The 16,744-nt window shown below is 39.9% G+C and overlaps 1 protein-coding gene across 1 annotated transcript in view; it reads left to right on the top strand.

Annotated features, from left to right (window-relative positions):
* Positions 1 to 8,809: 8,809 nt before the first annotated feature.
* Il1rapl2 (interleukin 1 receptor accessory protein like 2) overlaps positions 8,810 to 16,744 on the top strand; it is a 1,262,572-nt gene continuing 1,254,637 nt past the window's right edge. The window contains exon 1 of the mRNA XM_005367372.3: positions 8,810 to 8,871. The gene's annotated coding sequence lies outside the window, so the exon portion shown is untranslated. The remainder of the gene's footprint in view (positions 8,872 to 16,744) is intronic.

The following is a 16,744-nucleotide window of genomic DNA, read 5'->3' as shown; positions in this document are numbered from 1 at the left end:
GTAACAGACAAAGGTCTGATCTCCAAAATATATAGAGAACTCAGGAAACTAGACTTTAAAATGCTAATTAACCCAATTAAAAATTGGGGCACTGAAATGAACAGAGAATTCTCAGCAGAGGAAATGCCATGAATTTGAAAGAGAACAAGTGGGCTACATAGAAGGGTTTGTTGTGAGGAAAGAGAAGGGAAAACTATGTAATTAAAAAATTACTTTAAAAATATCCGCAATCAATAAAGATCTATTAATAGTCAATGAAAGCCATTAAGAGTCTATGGCACTTGATCTGTGATCTGCTCTTTCCCTCAACTTCTCTATGTGTGGTGCAGAGAGATAGATGGTCTTTTATTGGGAAAGGAATATAATACAATCTGAAAAAAGGGAAGAGTATAATAAAAAGGAAACTTTGAAGAAACATAAAATGCCACCAAATATACCAAATTATGCACAATGGGAAAACCAGAAGAAAGGAAGGAAAGGAGAAGAGAAGTATTTCAGGAGAGAATGGCAGAAAAACTACCATCTTGATGAAAATCAATCTACATAGCTGAGCAAATTAATTCAGTGAAAAGTAACTTGATTTAATGACAGCAGTAAGGATGCATAAAGGAAGAAAAAGAAAAGAGCCTTATAGAAAAAAAATGGAAGATGTAAATTCAACTTTCTAAACACACATACATACACACACATATACATACACACACCATTGAATTAATATTTTTGGCTCTTTAACTCTTATCTATAGAGGAAAAGAAGTAGTATTAAAATATAAAAGACAGAACCCTAAGTTAAAGATTGAATTTCTGCATGTAGTATTAATTGCTGAGGTATGTTTCAGCTTATATACTCCAATGAGGGAGGCAGCATATGGTAGCAGAACTACAGGCTGTAAATAAAATAGATTAAGTGCATGATTATTCTGAAGTCTATAGTTTCCCCAATCATAAAAAAGATATAGGTTGCCAGGAGGTGGTATCACACACCTTTAATCCCAGCACTTGAGAGGGAAAGTTAGGTGAACCTCTGAGTTCGAGGTCAGCCTGGTCTACAGAGGGAGTCCCAGGACAGCTCGTGCTGTTAGACAGAGAAATCCTGTCTCGAAAAACAAACAAAAAGATTTAGGTTTAAGCAGCAATGCTATAGCTAAAATTAAGGCACTTGTTCTTAAACCTGGTTGATTATTTGGTCCCACAATTGTTTAACAAATTATTTGTCTCCCTGTATCTTCTGCCCAACACTCCAGTCCCTTTCACGGAAACAAATACTGTGGGTTTCTTTTGTTATTGTTTTCTTTTCTCCTCCTTTCTTCCCTCCCTCCTTCCCTTCCTTTCTTCTTTCCTTCTATTCTTCCTTTCTTCCTCCTCCTCCTGCTGGTGTTCAGCGGGTTTTCTTTTTGAGTAGCCTTGGCCCAAGTCCGTAGAATAATGCTACCGACATTTGGGGTGGGTCTTCTAACCTCAGTTAACCCAATTAAAAACCCATTTATAGATATCCCTCGAGGCTTGTCTCCTAGGTGATTCTAGATCCTGTCAGGTTGAAAATGTCTTTCACCTGTCTTTCACATGGCAGATGAGTATTTAGACCACAGCACTTGGAAAACGACGAGCAGTCATTGTACTTTGGAGTTTCAATGTATTTGCCACATCTCTCCAACTATATTTTTCTTCCACTTTCTTTGTCTTTGAGAGTTCAAATCTCTTTTAAATTTACTTTTGTCATATAAGATTTAATTCCAAGAATTTTATTTTAATTTTTAAACTGGCACTTATTCTTGACCATGTATATATTTTCAAACATAAGGTAATTTGATTGTGTACACCTTCACCACTTCACTTTTTCTCCCACTGACCCCTCTACTATTTTTTCTCACTACTAGGGATAGAACATAGGGTCTTACATATGCTAGGCAAATGCTTCACCACTGAGCTATATCTCCAGGTCTCCAGTTTTACTTTCATTTCCCGACTAAATTTTCTAAATTGCCCAGGCTACCCATTAAAGAAAAAAAATTTTAGAATTTAGAACATGAAAGCAATGAAATATGATCATATCTCCTCTTACTTTGTAGTTCAGACAGACCTTTCTTCCTCACAAGTAGCTGGGTTTGCAGGCCTGCATTATCAGGAATTGCTTGTTCCCAGTTTCTTATGTATTAATTTATCACTTGAGCTCATTTAAACATAAAAATGTATTTAAAATTAACATACATTACTTTAGGAGGGGTAATGCCTTGCATGAGTTCAAGTAGTCGAAGGACAGGAACAATATAAAATGTTTTCAGAGATTTTTTTCCTCCTGTCTTTGTCCAGTGCTGAAATCTTCTTGAAGGTAAAAGTACAATTAGTTTGATGTGTATTCTTCAAGCACATACAGATATACATTATTCTTATTCTGCTCAATCTTTTTAACCAAAATGGAAGCACCATATGCATATTGTTCTGCATCTTGTACTGTCCAACACTATTTTTTCAAATACTTCCACATAAGTACACAGTTGTCCCTTTACATTTGAAAGCTTCATAGCATTCATATGGATATCCCAACTTTCGTGTAATGAAAAGGTTAATGATAAATGGTTATGTTGTTTCAAAAGAAACACTGGTTAAATGGAAAAATTGTGCATATAATTAATGCTCCTAAATGTAAGGTCAAGTGCTTTAATTAGTTACCATTGCACCAGGCATTCTACTTGGAACAAGAACTACCCAGTTGGATGACATAAACCCAAGATTATGTCTTCTCATATTGCTTTGGTTAAACCGGCTCTCATGGTAGACTCCATGGAGTAGGAGGCACTCAAAATCACACAATAAAGGGTTTAAAATTGTTTTACACCAGAAGAAAGAAACAAATATTTCATTATAATAAAGAAAACAATAACTCAATAATCAACTATGTTTAAGGATTACTAAATATAAAAAAAGAAAAAAAGGGTATAAATGTGAATTTGTGTAATGATCAAATGAAAACTAGTCCGGTGTACCAAAATATGCAATTGAACATAAATCTGCTTCTCATTGCACATCACCTTTCTTCCAAAAACCAGCCACAGTTGCCTGTTCTTATGTGTTCACCTGGAAATAGCTTTGGATATTTGAGTGTGCATATATCAGCAGACATTGACACATTTTCTTCAGGTGTGATTGCCCTTATTTCTTTACTCTAGCTAGGTGAATGAGATAATTTGTTTTTCTTCTTGCTTGCATACACTATTTATTCTATGTCATACTTTAAGTGGCAATTCTTTTTAAATCTATGTATTCCACTTGGTCCTAAAATTTTGGTACTTTATGCCCTTTGTCTACTATCTTTTACAATGTCACATTATTATTATTGTTATTGTTGCTGTTTATATGTGTATTGGTGTGTGTGCACATGCATGCACACATGTGTGTCATGGCATGGTTTTGGTCAGAGGGCAACTTTTGGAGTTGGTTCTCTCCTTCTACCTTTATTTGGGTTCTGGGGATCAAACTGGGCCAGGCTTGCACAGCAAGTTTCTTCATTCCTGGACCCTTTCAATGGCCCTGATTATTTTTCTGTTGGATTGACTTTTTATAAATTACTTTTTTTTGTTTTTCTGAGACAGAGTTTCTCTGTAGCTTTGGAGCCTGTCCTGGAACTAGCAGACCAGGCTGGCCTCGAGCTCACAGAGATCTGCCTGCCTCTGCCTCCCAAGTGCTGGGATTAAAGGCGTGTGCCACCATTGCCCGGCTACAAATTCATTTGTAAGAGCACTTTATATGTTTATAAAATACTGATGTTTGAAGTGTCCTAATTCTGCTTACATGTTATAGCTTCTTCTATTTTAACTTTGTTTATAGTATTTCTTTTGTTGTTGTTTGTTTTTAGAAAGGATTGACTTCTTTGTAGTAAGATTTATTTTTTTTCATGAGTTCTAACCTTTGGTTAGAAACATATTCAGTACTTAAGGAAACCTAACACTGAGATTTCCATATAGAAGATCTTGGGTATGGTTTTAGAAATCTTTAACAAGCTCCTCACTCAGTAATTCTCACCATCAGCAATGGTTAGGTATAAGAATGTGAGGTACCTGGTGTATAGTAGGTACATGGTAAACATTTGCTGTCTAGTATCTCCTCTTAATTTTCTGTGAGAAAATTTTTAAATTTGTCTTGTTATAAAAAGGTACATTTCAATGTAATTTTTTAAAAATTTGGTCATACAAGTTTTTTTTTGATGTTTTTAAGACAGACCAAACTGTCAAGCTGTTGTGGAACTTGTTTCTGTAGCCCTGGTTGGCCTGTAACTCACAGAGATCCACCTGCCTCTGCCTCCCCAGCGCTGGGATTAAAGGCGTGAGCCACCACTGCTAGGCTGGTTATACCAGTTCTTAACATTCTAAAGACCTTTGCCTCACTAAATGGCAGCTAGCTCTTCTCAGGATGAATCAGTAAGTAGCTGAGATTTGGAGAACACTGTAAGGTCTATTTTTTTTAATTAGGAAGATTATGAACTTTATCCTACCGAGACAGAGGGATTGGTTTGTTAGTTTAGCAGTAACAGTTGATTTAGTTGTATTAAGCCATGTCACCATTCTCTCCCTATTCCTGTTGTGTAACTAAGGGTATTCATTTTGTGCAGCAAGGCAATCTGTAGAAAGGGCACATATCATAATTTTAAGATGCTCATTGGCTTTCAATTAGTCTGGCCCCAAGTAGCCTAAACAAATATGAATATGGCCTTCTTTTTAGGTGCTTCTTAATGAGAAAGAGCTTGATAGTCGGTCTTGGGAAATTAAACTTTTTGTCCCTTTGCTCTCCTGAGCTTGATGAGCTGAAAGAATTTCTTGAAAAAATAAAGCTCTCCCAAATGTTAATGTGTATACGAAGTTAGCTGGTAATCTTATTAGTTACTCACAAATCCTCATTCATTAGGCTTAGACTTAAGTTGGACAGTCTATATTTCTAAGCACTGCTGGTTCATGGATTAGAGTGAGCTTTAACAAAGTACTAAAGCGATGAGCAGAGACAGAGACCCACACTGGAGCATTGGACAGAAATCTCAAGGTCCAAATCAGGAGCAGAAGGAGAGAGAGCACGAGCAAGGAACTCAGGACTGCGAGGGGTACACCCACACACTGAGACAATGGGGATGTTCTATCGGGAACTCACCAAGGCCAGCTGGCCTGGGACTGAAAAAGCATGGGATAAAACCGGACTACTGAGAACTCAAGAACAATGGCAATGGGTTTTTGATCCTACTGCACATACTGGCTTTGTGGGAGCCTAGGCAGTTTGGATGCTCACCTTACTAGACCTGGATGGAGGTGGGTGGTCCTTGGACTTCCCACAGGGCAGGGAACCCTGAATGTTCTTTGGGAGGGGGACTTGATTGGGGGAAGGGGAGGGAAATGGGAGGCGGTGGCGGTGGCGGGGAAGAGACAGAAATCTTAAATAAATAAATAAATAAATAAATAAATAAATGATGTAAAAAAAAACCCAAAAAACCCCAAAGTACTAAAGCATGAAGTATCACCAAGTTGGAGCTGTTCTCGTTTTCTGAGCATATTTCTTTTCTGCATCATTTGGTACCATAACCCTGACTCCTTTAGAAATACAGTTTGGCTGTTACTGAGACTACAAGGACTGGCTAAGCAAGTGGCTGTCTTTGTTGGGAATCAACAATCTCTCTCATTACAAGAAAATCCAGACCTGCCAGGGTACTTTAAATTCCCAATTGTGTAAAACCTTCTTAAAGGTTCTGGTGGAGGGTGATGTTACCCAAGACAGCAAGGTCAGCCAGATTTAGGCATTCTTGAGACTTAAATACCAGTCCTGATCAACAGAGAAAGTACTGAAGGAATGGCAGTCACATAAAATAGTATACTTTGGTAGGTGCCGAAGGTGGAGTACAGTGTATAAACAGGTACTAGTTTTTGAGTGAAACTGTGTAAAACGGTGTGTAGAAAGTTGGTTTTAAGTTGATCAATGACATGACTTCATTTAGAAAGATTTATTTATTTTTGAGACAAGAGTTTCAGTATGTAGCTCAGGTTTTCTTTAAATTCATGGCGATTCTATTATTCCGTGAGCTCCCAGTACTGGGATTGTAAGCATAGCACCTACCATGCTCAGATCTATTTCTGTGTTAAATGTTTAAACTTTCTACTTGATTATTTGCTGAGGGATAGCACTGGGCAATATAGTGAATGAGTTCCATCAACCCTGACTACTGGCTTCTAATGTAAGTGAAGGGCTTCATACCTTACCCATATGTCTTCACCCAGGACATCTCAGCTGATCATCTAAGCCCAGAGCTTGAGGACTGGCATTATAGTGAAGGTCAGTGTGTGTACACTTGTGACCCAACCAAGGGATAAGAGTCCAGGAAAAGGTGTTCTTCTACCATGGATCACATCCTGTGTATATTTGTTGATGGACTGCCAGCTGGATGGAAGCAGGCATCATGAGTGCCAGTGATGGTGATGTAGACCCAGCAGGGGTTGGCTTGAGATGTAGATGAAGGTTGCTGCTGGGCAAGCTTATGGAGAAATTTTCAGGAGCACTGTAACAGGACAAAGGAGAACCAGCTGGCCAGCCCTGTCTACGGAATGTGTTTTATGTGAAACCAAAGAATCGTTAACAAACAGAAACTGAAATTGTAGGGCATTTCGTTTCAAAAACACCCCCCAAGCATGCATATAAACAACAAAACAAAACAGGGAGAGTGGCTGGCACTGCCAATTGCTGACTACCTAGAAGGACTTTTCCATTCACAGTGACTTCTCAAGATTTCCAAATTTAAATCCAGTTGCAGAAGGAAAATGCCACGAGGTGTGGTTTTGTGAAATACGACAAGAAGAATGATCCATAAAGGGGAAAGGAGTATGAGCGAGTGAACTTGATGAAAAATGGAGAGTAACTTTAACCACCCACAGGCTTTAATTTTAAAAGTTGAGTGCATTCCGATTGGGGGTCAGGAAAAGAAAGCCAACTAGAAAGGCATGGATCTGCGCTGCGCAAAGGCACACCAAGGGCTTACCCCCTCCTTGACCTTGCTTCTGTCTCCCGTGCTAGCTGACTTTCTGTGGCTAATGCGGAGCGCTGGAGCAGCCTCGGGAGAACAGCTGGAGAAAGTGCACAGAAAGATAAATTAATAGGAGCTCAGTGTAGTAGCAAATTCTAGCGCACAGCGCTCAGCTGACCCGTTAAATGAGCAATCCTGTTAAGTACGTTAATCAGCACGGTCTCGAAAACCCACGGGAATGCTGGGGAAGAGACTTAGGGTAGAAACTGCACTGGGCACCGCTGCCGTCTAGATCCAGCAGGTTCTCGAGTAATAGTCCCTCTCTGTTTTAGCGCTTAAGAGGGTGGTTTGGGGGTTGCCTGGCATCGGGGAAGCAGGTGTTCAGGAGCATGGCTGATGGTTTAAGGAAGAGTGGTCGCAGTTCTCGGTCTGGCTGTGAGACCATCCTCACGTCCCAGAATATTACCTGCCTGATTTAAGGCCTGGGGGACTTGAGAACAGTGGGAGTTTAGGGTCTTTAACACAGGGGAACTGGAAAAGGGTTCTCTTAAGTACTGGAAAGCTTAATTATAACCAAAATTAGGCAATCTGGTACCTTCGTCTTTAAAAAATATTGTTATGGCCTGAATGGAACCAAGCAGGTGCGTAGCTGGTTGAGCTAGCATTTGTGTCCAGTGACTGGAACCAGGGACCAGAAAAGCTGAAAAACTTTGCTTTCCTGACTTCCCATACCTGCACTGAGCAAGCTGGTTGCTCGCCTCAACCCTTTATGGCAGCCTAGGGAAGGACGCTAGACGGCGCTGCAGCGACACGCTTCCCTTCTCCCGGGCAAGGTAAGAGAAGCGCGTTTTTAAACCAGGGGGACTGGGGACTTGGGGTGGCAGCTTCTCTCCCCCACTCTCTTCATCCGGTCTTCCCTCCTGGCGCTCCCAAATCCAAAGGGGGTGTGAAAGAGGAGGAGGAGCAGAAGCGGCCCTTTGCCGTGACGCGCCAGAGTGGTCCTTCTCTAATTCGCACCTCCTGGTTGCAGTCAGTCAGCCAGGAGGCACCAAACTGTTAGCAACGAAGCCCAGGCTCTGGGTGACTTCCACTACCCTCCCACTTACCTACTCTAGGCATATTTCGGAGGCGCTAGCGACGGTGGCAGGATGTGAGAAGAGCGCGGGGCTTACTCCCCGCACTCCGCTCCTTGAGGGTTGGAGGCGAGTGGCTTCTGCGCACCGACCAGAGGACTCCGGGAAGCGCTTGGAGAGGCGCGAAAGGCAGGCTGGCCAGCGGGGTTCATGCGGGCTGCCTGCACCGCAGCCCCGCTGAGCTGCGGGCTCCGCTGTCTTCTGGAGCTCGCTTGCCCCACCAGCGGTGATTGCGCCGCGGGCTGAGGCACCCCGAGTCCCGGAGTCCCAGTGTGGTGAGCACCGTTTGGCTTGGACAAGGTGCGGCTAGAACAAGGTTGCACCAAAGCGAAGTCGCTCCGAAGAATCTTGGAGGCGGGCACCTTCGAGAACCCATTCACTAAGCTGAGAGGTGGTACCTGCCATTCGTTAGGACCTAATGATTTAGGAACCCTCCTGTAAACCGTCCCCTCTAAGGTTCCCCCCAAAGTCCACGGAAGCGTCACTGAACTCCAGGAATCTTCCGAACTTCCCTGGCATCCTCGTTGACTAAGGACTGGGAGTGGAGGGAATCTGGTGGAGACTTTGTGCCCACTGCTTGGGAGACACCGTCTTCCAAAGGCTTCCCTCATCCCATTCATCTTTGGGAAGCTTTTCTGACCACCTTGGAAGCCTGCACTCTTCGGGACTCCGTCCTCCATCTCGCCCTGGATATGAAACTACACCCCTGAGACCTGCTGGACCTTGCTGGTTGTTTTGCAAGACTCGGGTAAGGCAGACTTGACTCCTGGGACAGAGAGTTGGTTCTTGTGGATAGGCACTCTCGGGCATATGGAAGGCTAAGGCTATAGAAGCAATAGTTGTCCTGCTGGAGTTTCCCCACTTGGAAACGCTCCTGTTTCTTTTTTCTTTTTCTCTTTAAGCCTTCATTGAAAGTCTAGGGCCAGGGGCTGCTTGCCTATAGGAACCTGCTCGATGAGGTATTTTTCCAGCAAGATCTTTGTCGTCTGTGGGTGAGACGTGGCTTTAGAATCCGAAAGGCAATTTCCCACTGGGTGTTCCCTACTTTGATTTTTAAATATTTTTTTTATTTTTATTTTACTTTGTTTTGCCTATGGCCAGAGCAACCGTGGAGGCTGGGGTTCAGGTGGTTGCTGGGTGGAGGAGCGGGGGTTCCCAATATGGGCTCCTGCATCTGGGAATCCCGGTGGAGCACAAGACTGCTGGTGAACCAGAACCATCTCTGCCTGTCTTTATTAAAACTTAAAGGAGTGGTTCTGCACACCTTGAGATTCTCTCTTCATACTGAAATAAAAATTTCCTCCCTGCTTCCTTTAGCAGGGGTTTTCCAGGTTGCACAAACCTTTTCTCACTGTTGCTAGAGGGTGAAGATGACCCATTCTCAAAGTTGCCCCTCAGATTCCTTGTGAGGGGGATCTCAGAGAGACAGTTTAGAAAGAATAACCCTCAAGGGGCTCTTCTTGATTTGAACCTCTGAAATGGAACAAACATCTTGATGCTACTATCACGTGTGGAAGAAAGAAAAGGAAAGAGAGGGGAGGAGAGAGAGAGAGAGAGAGAGAGAGAGAGAGAGAGAGAGAGAGAGAGAGAGAGAACGAAAGAAGAAAGAAAAGTGCTTTGGCAGAGAGATCTGGAAAGCTGAGCACTGAGCATATGTTACAGTTCTCTGCTCCAGTTGTTGTTTCTTCTGGTCCTCTGAGTTACCCCCAACCTAGTGCATCCTAGGGACTTAGGAGAAGACATTAGTAAACAAGTATTTGAGACTCGATTCTTCCCTGCAAAAGTTGCCATTGCTATAAAGGACAGGAAAAGTACAGCTAGACTAAAAGCTACCTGGAATTTACAAAAGGGGTGGCAGTGTGGGAAAGGGGGGGCTGTTTAAGCCTATTGTGCTGGTAAAGAGGATGCAGTACCTGCACATCACCAACATACTCAGTCACAGATTGTGCAGACTCCCCCAGGAGTAATACTGCTTCTTTCTGGCCAGGGGAAGCATGTGGCGCAAACAAGACAGACCCAAAGAAGGGAGAGAGAGGAAAGATGTTCTTGAAATGGTACAAGTTTCTTAGACATTGTACAGTCCCTGGAAAGGAGGGAATTAAGTGTCTAGGACAGTTGTAGGGGGTTGGGGACCATTTAAACCACTGGCACTTCTATATCCCCACACAGTTGTGGTGGGCATAGGCTGTCCCTAACAATTTCAGGGCTTGTAGCTCTTATGGTGATAATGCTATGCTCTGCCTACAGGGTCACAGACACTTTGCTTTCTATGCTTTCCTTCTTGTCTTGTGGCTCCCAACACGTTCTTCTTCCCCCAATGGAAATCAGGCAATTAGCCTGGGACCTAGGGAGCTGCAAATTCCCAGGTGTCTCAAAGTCTAGGCTTCAGATGGCTTTGCCTGCCATTACTCCAGTCAATCCTTTCTGTTTCCTTCGCCAGCTCAGCTATGTGGCCCCACTGCTCTCCCACAGCTCAGTGGCAGGACCTGAAGCAGTGGCTACAGCTCTGAGCTGCTAGCTTACTTTATAAACTTTCCGATCTGCGGGCTACCCTGGGCTAAACAGCCCCAAATTCCCAGGCTGAAAGCAGATGATTTGAATAGAAAACATTTAAATTTGGGCAAAAAACTGTGGTGTCAAAGGCTCACCCTGGCTCAAGCACTCTAGCCCCAGCTGGCAGGAAGGGCGAGCAAGTGGCAACTAGAGTTGATATCCAGCCTTAGCTGGCTGGGCTTTTGCCCCACAGACTGGGGCTAGGCATTAGAGCATTAGCATTGGAATTTAAATACCTTTGGGAAGTAGATGCCCTCAGGTTGAACATTGGTATATTTTCAGTTTCTGAGGGCTCTTACCACTGTTGTGTGCAGAAGCTAAAATAATCCTGAGGGTGGGGTTCGGGGGAATTGAGGTGTTTGGACATTGGCTTTTGCAAGTGTCTAGGTTTAACAAATAGTGGCCTAAATCACAGCTACTCAAGGGAATGCAAGCTTCTTGTTTGTCCACAACAGGAAATAAAGCCTGGACACACATTCATTGCTTTCAAGTGTCAGCTGATAATCTAGCTACTTGGGAAACAGCTCGAGTTATTCACCTGAACTACGTATCCACAGGTGCAAGTCCAAATGAGGTTTTCTTTAACATGCTACAAAGGACCTGGCCATATGAAAACAGGGAATTATAAGATGACAATGCCAGTCTTGTTTGAGGTAATAAACGTTGCTTTATTTAAAATGTTGGATTGTATAATTTAGGGAAGTGGCTCAGTGCAAAACATTTGCTATTTGGAAAAAATATGGGGAAAGCTGGGAAAGAAAAATGAGTCAAAATGTGATTGAAATGATCATACTCTTGAGTAAAAATGGAATTCTGTGTTCACATCTGTTCCTTAGAAGAAATGTGCTGTGCTGATATGAATAGATTCCATGACAGTTGTAGCAGTATGTGGACTCTAAGGGGAAACGGCGTTCTGTTCCTCATCTCTGAGTATGGCTGTGGCTGTGCTAGGAAAGATCATATGAGGGTCAGTGGAAACACACACACACACACACACACACACACACACACACACACACACTGCCTTCTCCCTTTGAGAAGTGCAGTATGCTCCATCGTGAAATGGCAATGTAGTAAAGTAGAAATATTATTAAACACTTTACAGTTTGAACTCTTTAGCAATGAAATGCAAAGGTAAGGAAAATCTGTACCTAACCTTTAAGTGTGCACTAACAGGACTTCTCCTGTTAGTTAAGTGTCTACCTATCACTGTTAAAAGATCCATTTTCTGTTCTACGGAACCTGGCTTTGGCCACCCTCCTACCTCATATTTCCCCTTAAATCTCCCATCTTGAAGTTTCTGTACCTTGGCTTCTTGCCTGATTTTCATTTTTTACATGATTTGTTTTATTATTTGGCTATCCTATAAGCATATAAAATATAAAGTAATTTATTGACATATATACTAGATTCATTCTAAGACACCAAGTATACCAAAATCCACAGATGTTCATGGCCTTTATATAAAATGACATATTTGCCTATAACTTGTATATATTCTTCCATATACTTTAGATCATCTCCTGATTACTTATACCCAACACAGTCAGTGATATATATATATATACATATATATAATTTAGATTATATATAATTTAATCTATCTAATACATTTTATATATATTAACTTGTTTTAGGGAATAATGGCAAAATAAAGTCTATACTTGTCAATTTACAGATATATTTTTTTCTGAATATGTTTTATCCATTAATAATAAATCTATGACAGATGCAGAACTCATGGATATGGATATGGAAGGCAAACTGAACTCAAACAATAATTTGATGTTTTCTCTCAAGTAAAGTTTTTGTCTGCTTCCTTTATTGATTCTGTTATTTTTTATTCTCAGAACTTGTGTCATTCATGTTTCTGTAATCTTTTCTTTAATTATATACTTTTAGCTTTGTCTCTAGAATGTTTTCTATGCTTTTCAGCATTACTGCTACCACTCAGTTCTTCTATATTCGTGACAGGTTCTATTATAAAAGATTCTACTTGCTGTCTTTGGTATGCTCTCCAGAACATGTTTTTACTAATCTTCTGAGGCTCATTTGGTTCTTTCCTTTCCTGAATTATTGTCTTAGTTAGGGTTTCTATTGTTGTAAAGAGATACTATGACTACAGTAACTTTTATAAAGGAAAACATTTAATTGGGGCTGGCTTACAGTTTCAGGGGTTTAGTTCATTATAATAACAGGAGGCATGTTGGTATGCAGGCAGACATGGTTGAGAGTTCTACATCAGGATCTGCAGGGAGCAGGAAGAGAGAGAGAGAGAGAGAGAGAGAGAGAGAGAGAGAGAGAGAGAGAGAGAGAACAAGTCAATGAACCTAGCTCGAGCATTTGAGACTTCAGAGCCCAGCCCCAGTGACACACGTACCTCATAGAAGCTCAATTTTGTGGATTCTCACATCAATACCTATTCCAGCAAGGCCATGCCTCCTAATAGAACCACACCCTGTGAGGCTATGGAGGCCATTTTCTTTCAAACCACCACATTCATTGAAATAATTAAATCTAGCCAAACAGCTATAAAAGTTTATACATTCCTATTTTATACAATTACCATGTGAAGATTTAAAAATAAAGTCAGAATGAGGCTAGAAACTTGAGCCTTCTCAATTTTAGTAACTGCACAATTATTTTATAATTAAAATAGTTAAACTATGTAAATGTATTGAATAACTAATGAATGGATTCTAAGCAGTATAGGTTGGTGTCAAGTTTAAATAATTCTAACAATTTGAGTTGCTGGGTACATTATGTAGATGGCTTTTTAACTGTAGAAAGTTATCTACTATTGTAACCTATGTGCTGGCATGACCAATACTTTATTGGGGGCTCAAATTTCAGTTTTGAGACATACTAGATGATAATTGTTACTAATTTAGAAAAAAAATGTATTATCCCGCTCATATCCAGTGATCCATGTAATGTATTGCCTCTTTTCAATTTATAGTCAGAAATAATGTTTTCTTTTTATTAGCTTTTTGAGATTTATTTTATTTTATATGTATAGGTATTTTGCCTGCATGGATGTCTGTGTAAAACATATATGCAGTACTAGAGGAGCCCAGAATGAGGGCATTGGATATCCTGAAACTGCAGTGTTAAGTTAGAGTGAACCATCATGTGTGTGCTTGGAATTAAACCCAAGAACTTCACAAGAGCAGCCATTATTATTAAGTGCTGAGCCTTCTACCAGTTATCATCTTTTCTAATAACTGTGGCAGTAATATTTTCTTCTCTTGTATTAAGTACTGTTTCCAAGTTGGTTTCTCTACTATGACTTACTTGGATGGGTGTCAATGTAGGAAACATCTAGGTCATACTTTTTAATGGATTCTAACATTTATGCTGTACTTGGTTTGTGCTCTTTTAATGACTTCCTCCTTTCTGTACCTTGCTTAATGCTTATAATAATCTTGTGAAGGGGGTCACATTTCTAAGTTGCAAAACTGTATTTTATTGTGACCACATATCTATTGTTCCTCCGAGGTCATAATCTCAGAGGACAGTGATTTGATAAAATGTTATTCTCTCTTTATTAGCTACGAAGCTATGTTTGAGTTCTTTGTCCAGATTTCTAAGGCCTTTTAAATTCAGTCTTATCTGCTTCATAAGCCTTATTTCTTTTTCCTGCACGTATAATGATCTAGACCAGACCACTTACCATCCCACGTGACCTTTGTTACTCATCCTCTGTGCCTTCTTTATGTCATTCCTTCATTATTCCTTTTCCTCTCTGATCTACTATTTTCCCTGTTGAACATGAACCATATTCTTGAGGCAGTTTAATTATCACCTCTTTCAAATGCCCTATAGCAAAAATAATTTTTCTTTTCTTAGAATTTCCCCTGTGCTTTGTTATTTTCTATTCTATGACATTGACCTTGTTATGCAACAATTACTGTTATTTGTGTATCATTTATCTCCTCCAGTAAATTTTAAACATTGTTAAGGCTGTACTACCTGTTTTATTTGTACAGTGACAATCATACAGAACACGTCCATCACATTTTTCTAGCGGGGTTGGCTTTAAGAACATAGGACCAGTTAGATTTTAGCATTTGACTAAAGGTCTGTATCTACAAGATAGTTTCAAATAAAGTGGGAAATGGTCAAGTCTATTGTCCATCAATAGTTCTATGAAATATTATGGTAGAGCCATTTAAAAATTGCTGTGATCTAGATGGGCTCTATCCAATAAACAAGAGACCGTGCAAATTTAAGTTGATTGTATTTAAGTAAAATGAATTTCCTGTCATCAGTCCATTAGGCACATTTTGAGTGTTCAGTTTCATATGCAGCTAGTGATTATCTTATTGGAATGTGGAGCTGCAGCACACTGAAATTACCATAAAGAGTTACATTGGATTTATTTCTGTCAGTACATGTACACAAAGGTTTATATTTTTGCCAGCTTATGAAACTGTTCAAAGTTCACAGTGTCCTTCTCAGAAGACAAGTGAATTTTTATGTTATGGAATCATTTTGATTCTTTTGGCAGAAAATTGGATAATTATGTTTCTCCAAACACTAAATTCCCAATAAAGATGTGAAGAAAAAATTACAAGAAACTCATGCTACTACATATAAATTACACTGGACAAATGATATAAAGGCTGTGGTATTTATGTACGATGCATTTTTTTTTCTGAGACAGGATTTCTCTGTAGCTTTGGAGCCTGTCCTGGAACTAGCTCTTGTAGACCAGGCTGGCCTCAAACTCACAGAGATCCGCCTGCCTCTGCCTCCCGAGTGCTGGGATTAAAGGCATGCACCACAACCACCTGGTGGTATTTATGTAGGAATAGACAAAAAAATGTCATATTACAGTGTCTAAAGAATAAACTCGAGGATGTGAAGACGATCTGTCTGCAACATCTGTCACCCTATTGATCGCCACGGCTGATTTGGCTTATCTGTCTGGCTAGGCGGGTGTCTCCTTCCTCCTTCACCACTCCATGTGCCTTCCTCCTGAAGCTCCAAGCTTGGTGGAAAAGGATGACCTTCCTGGAATAGAGGAGGACCGGTCTTCTGTCAAGGGTATATGAGTAGCAGTGCTTCTTGCTAGAACCTTCAAACAAGCTCTCAAGAATAAACTCAAGTTTACTCTGGATTTTAAGAAATGGTAAATGAGAAATCCTAACTTTACACAGAAGGAAAATGCAGATTTAATAAGCAAGTCTAGAAGTAAAAGAGAATTTTAATGAAGGCACACCCATGTTCATTTTTTTAAATCAATGTAATTGTAGCTGAATAAAATATCTAAATGTGAAAAAATAGAAAAATGAAACAAAGGCATTAAAATATTCTATATTTTAAACATTTTATTTGTTAATATTTTATAACCTAGAGATGAAGAAGGGCTTTCTCCAATCATTTCATGAAAACTGAAGACACATTTACCCTTCAGAAATGCCAAAATCTGCTATATAGAACATTGGGTGTAATATAAAAATAATTTTGAGAGACTATGACTGATCTAATGTTCCATTTAAATTATTTCATTTCTAGAGGTTGATCTGATGTCACACAAAAATAAGAAACACCTTCATTGATTTCACAGGTTCACTAAGGACTTATTCTAAGGTGATAAATGGAAATTATTAAAATATGTAAACAAGTCCTGTTTCTAGTAGCAATTGCTTATCTCAATATAAAATTCTCAGATGTGCAAACTATGGCAGTGAATATTATATAAGTTGAAAGATAAACTAGTCAAAATTAGGCCACAACTTCAGAAGAATTTAAGGGTTAAATAAAAAATAAAAAGAGAAAAATATAAGTAAAAGTAACTTAGTAGAATCATTTTCTAATAATAAAATAATAAATATAAAAACTATAATCTATAGTTAATTTTACGTAAACACATATGTTTGTTTATTCTTGTGTGTCTGAAACAAAAGAAAAAGATAAACTGAAACATCTAATATATAACAGATATAGGTCTACAATTTGCTCTCAAGTATAACTTGTGCAAACTACATTGTAAACATATCTTACACATTCTATGAAGTTCTCAAATGTTTTCAAACATAATAGATGCTTAAATTTTCTTGGAA

The sequence above is a fragment of the Microtus ochrogaster genome, unplaced genomic scaffold (assembly GCF_000317375.1).
Source record: "Microtus ochrogaster isolate Prairie Vole_2 unplaced genomic scaffold, MicOch1.0 UNK17, whole genome shotgun sequence".
NCBI classification, from domain to species: Eukaryota; Metazoa; Chordata; class Mammalia; order Rodentia; family Cricetidae; genus Microtus; species Microtus ochrogaster.
Note: the sequence above shows the minus strand (reverse complement) of the source record. Positions and strands in the feature narration are given on the sequence as shown.